The sequence below is a fragment of the Zingiber officinale genome, chromosome 9A (assembly GCF_018446385.1).
Source record: "Zingiber officinale cultivar Zhangliang chromosome 9A, Zo_v1.1, whole genome shotgun sequence".
NCBI lineage: Eukaryota > Viridiplantae > Streptophyta > Magnoliopsida > Zingiberales > Zingiberaceae > Zingiber > Zingiber officinale.
This window is the reverse complement of record NC_056002.1, coordinates 118,707,409-118,719,448: the sequence shown is the minus strand read 5'-3', so window position 1 is coordinate 118,719,448 and position 12,040 is coordinate 118,707,409.

Here is a 12,040-nt window from a genome sequence, read left to right as displayed (position 1 = left end):
TTATCATGAAAAATTATGTATTACTTTTTGTTAACTTCTAGACTTCCAACACTTGTATATATCTACCGCAATAGTAAGTCACATGAGGTGACATCATGAGCATGTATATAAAGGAGATATACTGTGTCATCTTTCTAACTCTCCTGTATGAAAACATCTTGATATAATATTTTCCTCCTTTGTAATAAACCATGTAATATAAGATTGTGACTTTAGCAGATGAATTTCATTCATTTGGTCAATCTGGATGGCAATATTCATCTTGCCTAGTCATATTAACACCATATAGCTTGTCTCCATGGATTTGCATGAAAGAGGAATACATGCTCCTTACTATGCTTATTTCAAATCCAAAGAATCCAAAAGAAAAGATAATTATTTTTTTTGTAACCTTTGATTTTTTTAGCTGAAAGAATTTTAGAATGTAGGGTTAAAGATTTATGATATTGTAAGTAAAATTAATTTTACATTGCATGTTACTTTATTATGGACGATTAGTGATTTTTTAGCATACTCAATGTTGTCAGGATGAAGCATGGTTAGTAAGTTAGCATGCCCACATTACATGACAGAATTTGATGCATTTGGTTTGATAATCATCATAACTTTTTTACCAAAATAGCACCCTTTCAAATGAAATAAGAAAGAGTTCATAAACACATCCAGTGCTCAGAAAACTTTCACCCATAATTAAGTCAAGAGAGGAAATCCTTGAGGAAATAGACAACTACGCATTTGTACTAGTAACTCAGATGATGCTCAAAATCATGATGTATTTTAAAATGAGGAAGTGAAGATACATTCAGTTGATTCACAAATTCAATCTACATTCCAATTAATTGTCGATGTAAATGTCCCTTATGAGGAAATAAATGATGGAGAGAGGTCTAATAGTGAATAGCTTGATATAGTAATAGTCTAGTAATGAATACTTAGAAACTATTAATGTTAATGATTCAAATTGTAATTGATGATTAAATTTTAAGATATGCTTGCTTTTATATGTAAATCTAACTAGTTTTACCATATAAGATATTATAATTTCGATTTGATTATTATTTGAAATGTGTATGTGTTATAATATTATTTTACATATATAATCATGTCAGATATTGTAGCAGTACACAATGGCCAGATTATATTGAGGATTAGGGCTGTAAATGAACCAAACATTCGTGAACAAGCTTGGTGTTCGGCTTGGTAAGAGCTTGTTTATATTTGTTAAATATATACAAGATTAATTAAACAAACAAGCTTGAACAGTTCCTTAAACTCAACAAATAAGCTTGAACACATATGTGTTCAGCTCGTTAACGTTCGTGAACAACGTTCATAAACAACATTCGTGAACAATGTTCACAAATCATATTCATTAATAAAACTATTTTTAATATTATAAATAAATAATAAAATAAAATAAATAAATAAGTTTAAATGATCAAGCTTAATAACCAATTAAACAACTAAAAATTTCAAACAATCAAACAAACTTGAATTGAGAGCTCGATAACATCTAAACGAACTAAGCTCGAACCAAACTCATGCTAAGCTCAAACCAAGCTCAAGCCAAGCTTGAATTGAGAGCTCGATAACATCTAAATGAACCAAGCTCAAGCCAAGCTTCAAACAACTTAAGCTCATAAAAAATAAACCAAGTCAAGCATGAACAATTATTTCAAAAGGTTGGTTCATTTTAAGCTCGGCTCGGTTCGACTTAGTTACCTTATCAAATAAGCTTGAACACCCCCAAGCTCGGTTCAATTTGGCTCGTTTACAACCCTATTGAGGATTGTTGGGGATTGATAAGTATTTACACAAATTCATCTAATCTTTAATTTATTATTTTAAAAAATGAAAGTTTTTTAATTCAATTTTACTCCTAATGGTGCTAGTGTATCTTCGTACATAACCAAAAAATTTAAAGAGCATTAGTGAGCTTCTGTTTCTACATAGAGACGTGTAGACCAAGATCTACTAATTTTCTCAATATTTTTGTAGAAAAAATATATTTGAGATCAAGAACACGAGGCAAAATTTAAGAAAACATGAACAATTATCATCAAAAATTATACAAAGACTTGTTATACAAGTGGTAAAAGAAGAGAAAATGGTTATCCAATATACTAGATGATATTTTGGATACATGGAAGAACATTTGGGTTGCAGAAAAATAACAACAAAATTCATCGACTACTCAAAATAATAGAAATATTGAGCTCGCTAGCAAAATCATAGGATGTACAAAGCATACAACTGGATCACAATTTATTGTAGGGCATGTAATAGCCTTGGTGAATTTACAATAAAGTTATATAAGCATTTTTTAATTATTAATCAACTTATTTTAAATTTATAAAATTTTTTGTGTATGCAAACATATATTTTACAGAGACGTCCCACTTGTTGGAGGTATTTCACAATATGTACAAAAAAAAAAAGATGACACTTTTGTTGATGCTCGATCAAAGGTCATAGACGTAAGAATATAAACTTTATTATCACTCACATTTAACAATAACTAGCTTTTTTAAATTGTATATTAGATAATAATATTTTTTTACATAGAATGATATAATTGATTGTGTTGCACATCCGTCTCAACCTGCTATAGAGGGAGAGGAGTTAAAGACTGTAGGATAGAGATGCGGTAGAGGGGGGGGTGAATAACGCTCATGGCTTTTTCACTCATTTTGGTAAGCACAGAGTAATACAACGGAAATAAGAAATAAAGTGGAAGCAAAACAAGCGCTAACACTTTTCTTTTACTTGGTTCGGAGCCTGTGGCGAGTCCTACTTCAAGGCCTGCGATCGTCGATCGCTTTCGTTGGACAATCATTATAGATTCAGAGAATTACAACTTGAAGTACAATTAATTAAGTGCAACAATTAAACATATACCGACAACTTTTGAGGATCTAAGAAGGTAGTGCTTTCGGTTGTCAGAGTCGCGTCGCTCGGTCGCCAGAGTTGCATCACAGAGTCGCAGGATCGTCTTTTAAAGCAGTGCGTCGTAGAATGATCGCAAAGTCAATGTACTTGAGGCTCAGCTCGAGACTGCCTTATATAGGTTGTTGAAGGCGCCTTCAAGCTCCATGGAAGGCGCCTCCAGCTAAGCACTTATCCCCGTAGATTCGGTCGTTGATAAAATCCGCTTTCTGCAAATTCTATCTGGTCGAAGGCGCCTTCAAGCTCCATGGAAAGCGCCTTCCACTCAGCATCCAAGGTGCCTTCAAGCTCCTTGAAGGCGCCTTCATGCCTTGCTTGGCAAGGCCTTTGACTAAGGCACCCGAGGTGCCTCCAGCAGCCCCGGAGGCGCCTCGGGCACTGTTCATCCAAGCTTTTCCTTGTGCAACTCCCTTCCTGCAAGGCATATTAGTCTACAAACAAAGTATACCCTGCAAAATAAAGTTAGCACAATATAATATGAATAATATAAGTGATTGACAATCTTTGAACTATCCGGTTCTGACTTTCAAATTTCTCGAAAATCCTAGGTTGAACCGATACTTATTGTTCCCTCAACGGGGAACACATTCTCACCTACTACTCTTAGACGAAATTACCTTTTTCCAGACCGGTCCTCCAGACCGACTAGACTTTTGCTCAGCGCCCGAGACTTCAGGACTTTTCTGCTGGATGTTTGATTTCCGACCCGTCCAGTCTTTCACCTGGTCTGCGATCACCAGGATTTTCACTTAGAGCCCCCTACTCTAGGATTTCGCCTAAAGTGCTCGACCCGCAAGTCTTTCCACCTAAGGTTACCGTCCCTTAGGACCTAGGGTTACCTCCCTCTAGGGTTTTTCACTTGCCTATAATTTACTAGGACTTTTGCCTAAGTACACTTAGGACTTTCCTGCACACTTGGTTCAACACTCGTTAGATCACAAGACAACATTATGTTTCTATCTCACCCAGTCTAGATTGTCAACCATGTTATACCTATGGGTGATTGTGAGATAGTTATTTTTTTTAATCTTAAGTTGATTTGATTTGAGTTTGGTTTAAATTTTAAGTTAGTTTAATTTTAATTTAGTTTAATTTTAATTTAATTTTAAGTTAGTTTAGTTTTAATTTGATTTTAAGTTAGTTTAATTTTAATTTGAGTAAGATAAATTAAATTAGTTTAAATTAAGTTTAATTAAGATAGTTTAATTACGTAAGATTAATTAAGTAAGATTAATTAAGTAAAATTTTGATTTAGTTTAATTTTAATTTTAATTTAGTTTAATTAAGTAAGATTTTAGTTGAATTTAGTTTAATTAAGTTGTCAACTAATTTAAACCTAGATCCATCTCATCCTTTTTCTAGATTATCAATCAGGGAACCTTATTTGTTTTGTAAGATGGTTAATTTATCTTTACTTTAGATTAAAATCTAAGGATTTATTCACATTTGAGTTAGACTAAGGTTTAACAATTTATTAATTAAATATCCATTTCAATAATTGGCTTTTAGGCTGTGGCGAGGCACTAGACCTTCTTGGATATTGGATCATCAAACACTTCTAGACAAAGTCTTTTAAAGAAACTAAATATTGAATTTCCTTTCTAAAAATCCTAGGTCTAACTAATCAAGTGTGAATCAAGCCTAAGTCCTTATCTACCCTAATCTAAGCATGAATAATAGAAAGCAGTAAAAACATACATCAAGCAAGTTTATTTAATGAATATGGTCTTTCTATTGGATCCCCCTGGATCATAGCCTCAATAGGGCCTATCAAGGTAATGGATTTGATCCCTGGGGATCCAATATTGATCAAGTTCAACTTGATTAATCAAGTTAGATTTGGGGACCCATGGTTGGACTATTCTCCTATTTGTTTGATTCATAAGTGATAAATAAGATTTAAATTTATGCTTAGCCTTGTATCCAAGTCTGGATTGATTGTATACAACTCTTTATTTTCTAAGAATCAGATCAAGATTCTTGGAACCTAAAGTGAACTGTTCCAATGTATCATTTAGTTCCTTGACTTGACTTTTTAAATTGAAATTTTCTTCCTAAAGTTTTTGGACATGAGTTGAAGTTCCAGTCTGAATTGATTCTGTCAAGGAGCTTGGGATAGTCACTTCCTTGAGGGCTTTAACCTCCTCTTGGAGTGACTTGACCTGGAGGTTGGACTTGGCTAACTTTCTTGACAGGTAAGAAATCAAGTTATGTGATCTAGTTAAAGAGATACTTATATTGGTTTGGGAACCTTCTGAACCGAATATGGATCCGTGGCTTCACTCAGACTCATCTTCTAATTTTGTCTCAGACTCTGATTCGGCAACTTGCTCTCAGGCTGGAAGTGTGAGGAAACTTGTTTGCTCTTGGTCTTCATCGGAGTCTTCCGATGATGATTCATCTCATGTTGCTTGTAGCGCCTTCTTTCTTTGTTGCTTCTTCACTTCCTTCTAATTTGGACAATTCGCCTTAATGTGTCCTTTTTTGTTGCAGCCATAGCAGGTGACTTCAAACTTCGTTTTGGAGCTTGGGTTTGGTTGCGTCACCTTTGACTGGATCACCTTTTTGATTTTCCATTTTGTTAAGCCCTTCTTTTTATTGTATAATTTTCATACAAGGTTGACGAGTTTGGCGGTGATCTCATCGTCGCTCTCTGAGTCTGACTCGTCTTCAGGTTCAGGTTCGGTTTGCCGCTTGACTTTTGGTTCCTTTGTTCTGTTTGTACCTGCAACAAGAGCAATACTTTTCTGGGACAAGGGTGTATTAGTCTGTTAATGTAATTCGAATTCAGAAAATAATTCATCTAATTTGATTAAGGAAAGATCCTTGAAAACTTTGTAAGCATCTACCATGGATGTCCACAACGTGTTACTCGGAAATTCATTGAGTACATACTTGATGACGTCTCGATTCTCCACCTTTTGTCCGATTACGTGGAGGCCATTGAAAAGATCTTGGATGCGTGCGTGCAGTTGACTCGCCGATTCACCATCCTACATTTTTATGTTATGTAATTTATTTAAAATAAGATCTCTTTTACTTACCTTAGTATTAGAGGTCCCTTCGTGCAGCTCGATTAGTTTCTCCCACAAGTGTTTGACACTTGAGAAGGGGCCTACTCAGTTTAGCTCTTGTTTTGTTAAGCCACATTGGAGAGTGCATGTCGCTTTGGCATCAGCCTCTATCTTCTTCATCAGATTTGTGTCCCAGTTCTCGCATGATACTGGTTTTCTAGTGCCATCGAGAGGGAGCACGAGGCATGTTTGGATGATTATCCACATCTCGACTTACGTCTTGAGGTGATACTTCATTCGACTCTTCCAATAGCCAAAATCCTCACTGGAGAAGAGAGGTGGGCGGGCCGTGCTGTAGCCTTCTTGGTGGGTCATTTAGAAAAATCTTGTACATAATAAAAAAAACTGACAAATGTCCCAAGACTTGGTCTTGGATTAGTAGTGCTGGAAAAGATAAAATAAGGGTGTTTCATGAATTTCGAGAAAAGTAATAAAATAATATTAAAAAAATATTGTGACAAGTTTTGTTAAATGTGATATTTTACCAATTCTAACTAATGGTGAAAATCTGAGAATGGATTTTTCAAATAATTTGGAGGGAAAAAATGAAAGGCGTAAGAATTTATTTTTACCAAAAACGATCGAAAATGCAATGAAAAAAATACTCGAACGGTAGTTGTACCAATTTAGAGCAGCCCCGCTCTGATACCAATTGTAGAATCGAGATGCGCTAGAGGGGGTGATGTTAGTTAGAGCCCTAGAGCCAATCATTTGATGATTGTATTATGGACTTGTTGTATCATATTCTTATATAAATAAAGGTATTTGTTTTGGTTATTATACTTACTTGTATTGGTGCCAAATAAACTAAGTATAATAGCGTCCTTGAGTAGAAGGTTCTCATCTATATCAATCGGTTAGTTGAACCGATAGTGAGATGATATAGGGAACACTACTCTGAATCATTCCTAGTCGAGTATTAACATTCAGGGACAATGTTAATGCAATAAGACTAGCATGTAGGTCAACTCGATGACTTGATCTCACAAGTCATGGATATAGAGATATCAAGTTGACACATGGGTATGCATTGGAGAATGTATACTGAATGACCCGCCATGAGAAAGTATCATGGATCGTTATATGAGTGTCATATACTTTCTCATGTGGCTATTAGTATGACTATTAGTCCTTAGACCTGAAGTCACCATGGTTCCCTACATAAGGAGTTATGTACTTTGGTTTTGTCAAATGTCACCCGTAACTGGGTGGACTATAAATGCGATTACTGGGTATGTAACAAATTATGCAGAGGGATGTGAGTGATGTAGATGGGATCTATCCCTCCTATATGACGGGAGAGACATCGATATTCTTGATAGAGTGAGACCACGAAGTGCATGCCCATGCCCAAATGAGTCAATATGAGATATTGAGCTCATTTGATTGAGTGAGTCTACTTGGAGTTCAAGATTTAGATTGATTAGAGGATGACATGGTCTATGCCTCACATTAATCAATCTAGATGTCTAGGATAGAAGGACACTTGTCATATATTGTGAGGAGTCACAATTAGTAGTCACAAGGTGATGTTGGATCTCAACATTCTTGTAACTTGGGTAGTAATGATGTATTGCTAGATACCGCTCATTACTTATGCTTCTAAATGAGTTTAGGGGCATTGCCAACGTTACAAGAACCTATTGGGTCACACACAAAGAACAAGTGGATGGAGATTAGGTTCATATGATGAACCAAGAGAATTAGATTCATGTGATGAATCAAATTGGATTAAGAGTAATCCTAATTGGGCTAATTGAGTTGGACTCAAGTTGATTCATGTGTTCAATGAGTCTAATTTAGATTATGACTCATTGAATCAATTTAATTAAATGAATTAGATTCATTATATTAAATTGGCTTGAATTAAATGGTTGGATTAGATCAACCATGAGAGAGATTAAGTCAAGTTTGACTTGACTTGAGAGAAAGAGGAAGAGTCAAGTTTGACTTGACTATTTGCCAAATCATTAGTGATTTGACATTAGGAGGACTAATGATGATGTGCTACATCATCAAAGTGTGCCACCTCATGGGGGTTACAAATCTATTCTCTTTAATGGTCACATTTAATGAGAATGGGAGTTACCTTTTTGGTTTTGAATGAGAATGAATTTTTCATTCACTCACATTCACATCATCTTCTCCCTCAAGATCTCTTTTTGCTCCTTCTCTTCTCTTGGTCGTGGGTTTCAAGCAAGGGAGAAGAAAGGAGAGTGAGTCTAATCCAAGAAGAAAGGTTAGTGAAAGTCACATAGAGATTTTTTAGAGGAGTGTGTTCTCTTCTTTTCCTTTCTTCTTCTTCCAATCCCATTCGAGAGCATCAAGAAGTGCTAGTACACTTATGGTGTTCTCTTCTTCATCCTTGTGTGTTAGAGAACACATCTTGTTCGTGTGGATACTTCTAGAGGATTGTCTACGTTGACAATCTTGAGATCCGGCGTACCTAGGACTTGCGGGATTGCGAAGGGCTTCGCTTCAAAGGTATAACCTTTTTCCTTTGTAGATCTAAGTGTAGATCTAGGTAAACTCGTACTCATAGTTTTTCGGAAATTTTTTCTTTGCACGGATCCGTTGGCTAGGGAGTTTCGGGGTTTCCGCGACGCGAAAAAGCGGTTTTCGCGGCCCGAAAAACCCAACAGTGGTATCAGAGCCACGTGCGAAGGCTTGTACGAGTTTATTTTGGTTTTTATGAAAAGTAAACATTCTGTGAATTTCTGTAATTTCATGATTTTTATAGTTTTAAAGGGTATTTTTCTCGTAGAAGCGAAGCACAAGTGTTTAGACACTTGTAGGCTTTGACTACCGAGAAGATTTTTCCGTTACGGCAATGTTTCGACCCAAAAATTTTTGGGACAGCGGGCAAAGGCGCTGTAGGATCGCTTATGAGCAACTCGCGATGGTTAGATCGCGGGTAGGGGTACTTTCCCTAACCCCACAAGGGGATTTGCTGCGCGATTGCGCCCGAAATCGCTAATTGGGACCGCCGGGGAAAATTTACTCATAAAAATTATAAAAAAATTATGAAAAATTACAGAAAATTATGAAAAATATATAATTTAGAATTATATATTATTTTTGTGATAATCATGGCCCAAAAAGACCCAATATGATTGGATTTGTGTTGTAATTTATAATACGGCCTGCGTGCCGTCATGTATTTGTGTGTGCTATATTTGTTACGTGACCTGCGCGTCGTGCCTCCCTATTTATATTCTGGTTGTAAATTAGATTTAGACTCGAATGTAACTCGAGTTTCAAAATGTAATGTAAATTTTGAAGCGGTGGAAGGTCCACTCAAGACGGAGTTACGAGGAAGGCGCGAGCAACACAAGGTGGTCAAAAGGAAGGTGCTTGAGAAGCTGTTGACCTTAGGTTGACCATCCGATCTTCTCATTGGCTTGAGAAGATCGTAGTAGGGCCATGACATAATCACAAAATTATTTAATTAATTGCTTTTGTGTGTATGTGATGCATGCTAATTAATTAAGTAATTAATTAGTGCCTAACGATTAGATTAGATCTAAGTCGTGCACATGATGCACCTTTCGATTAGATTAGATCTATCGAGTATATGATACGCATCATCGTTTAGATTAGATCTAAATCGCGACAACTCGTAATGCCTACCATGTCGTGATACCTACCACTACCTCGATCGCATGTTGTTGTTGAATATGCCAAAATAGAGCAACACATACTATCTTGGTAGGGTACGGAGGGACAATTTTGGTCCCGCCTATCAACGCATGGGTGAGTACAACTCAATTAGATTGAGTAACTAGTTAACTCAATTGGATCGAGTTTAACTATAGGCATTATCCAATGGTTGGTAGATAGGTCAAAATCACGTTTATATTAACTCTTGGGCGTATTAGCCAAAGCTAACTCGAGTTTTAATATAAATGCGGATTTTGATCCTATAAACAAGAGTTGCATAGAGATGTAATTGGTAATTAGTTACCTACCGATCATACTAAGTCTTGGGCGTATTAGCCAAAGCTAACTCAAGGGTTAGTATGATATGGATCTTGTCCCACATGAATTATAGAATTCAGTGAGAGCATCATTTAGTTAAAGACCTAATTAAATGATTTAAAAAGAATATGATATTTATTTTCTATATTTTTCTGTTGTAGAATTGCCATGACGTCAAACACGAACATCTTCTCTCTGCGTTCTATTCTTAAGAAGGACAAGCTCAACGGAGCAAATTTCCTGGACTGGTACAGGAATCTGAGAATAGTTCTCACTCAAGAACGTAAACTGTATGTTCTGGAGCAGCCCATTCCGGAGGCTCCTCCTGCCACTGCCACGCGAGCTGACAAAGATGCTTATAAGAAGTATCAAGATGACGCATTAGATGTGTTCTGTCTTATGCTCGCGACCATGAACTCTGAGCTTCAGAAGCAACATGAGTTGATGAGTGCTTATAATATGGTTGAACATCTGTCACGCTCCGTAAGTGTACGGAAATGTCGCAAGTAATATAAAAGATTATCGTACCCACAGGGACTGGAATAAGCACTAGAAATGTCTCAATGCGAATTAGCTAAACAACTATCCAATCGTTTCAAATGCAAAGTAAGGGTAAACAAATCTAATATTAAAGATCAACAAACAAGAGTTTAGTGTTTTGGGTTATGATAAAGGGAGATTCTAGGAGTTTCGGTTTCTTTGTAAGATTTCTTGAATGTAAATGGTTCACCAATTCTTTTCTCTCAATTGTCAAACACTTGTAGAAAGTTGCCGGTTCTCTCTTACAATAGATAACCGGCTAAGGACTGAGAAATGTATCTAAATATGATCAATTAGATGTGAACCTACGTTGTCCTTACACAGAAGCGCACCTATCACTATGCCTTCCTCGAATATCAACATAGAAGCCCACAACTTATTAATCTATCAAGATACAAGAAACTAATCACAAAATCCATCCTACTCTCTTGAATATTCCTATTTTCTCTCCAAGATTATCTCTCAAACGTCCTTACACGGGCTTGCACCTGTCACGTGGATCCCTCGGATGATCGAGTGAGAGTTTATCTCTACAAAGTCCACAAGAAATCCAAACAATCAATCAAGAATGAGAATTAAGCACAAATCACCATTAATCATTCAAGATCTAATTGATACAAGCAAGACAATGTCATTGAAACAAGAAAATGGCAAATCCATGAGAAATTACATCAATCCATCATACAAATACTCCCTTAATCCTAGAATACAAGATCTACTCCATGAATCGAGGAAGAAAACCCGAAGAAATAAAGATTACAAGCATTTCTTAAATCCCCAATCCAAGAAATCAAGAAGAGGGGGAAAGAGAAAACTTATCTATGAAGAAAGTGTTGGTTGCTACTCGGAAAACCTAGAGGTTCCACTGTACAAAAATTTTGTACAAAGGTCTGAACCTTTTCCTAGCTACCATGTGTTCTTTTAAATTAAATTTTGGATCGCCTGTGGAACTTAACACGTTTGATCCAAAACTTAATCTATTTGTTCTTTTAGGTTTTGACTTGGATCTCCTGCGGAACTTAACACGTTCGACCCAAGTCTCCTTAAGTTATTAATTCCATTAAATATTAATTTCCATAAAAGGTTCCCAGTACTGACGTGGCGAGGCACATGGCCTTCTTGGATATGGGAGCAACCACCACCGACTAGACAAAACCTTTAATAGAAAGCTAATATTTAATTTCCTAAAATAACTTTAGGTTAACCAAAGAGAACAATCAAATCACAAGGAAAAGAAAGAAAACAAAAGAACACAACATCGAAAAATATATTCGAAATACTAGAACGTAAGCCTCTTGTATTTGGTATTATTTTCATAAATAACTAGCATGATGCGGAAATAAAAATTACTAGTTATACCTTGTAGAAAAACCTCTTGATCTTCTACCGTATTCCTCTTCTAACCTCGGACGTTGTGTGGGCAACAATCTTCCGAGACGAGAAACCACCAATCACCTTCTTCTCCTCCTAGCTAGGTTCAGCCAACAAAGAGGAAGCTTCAC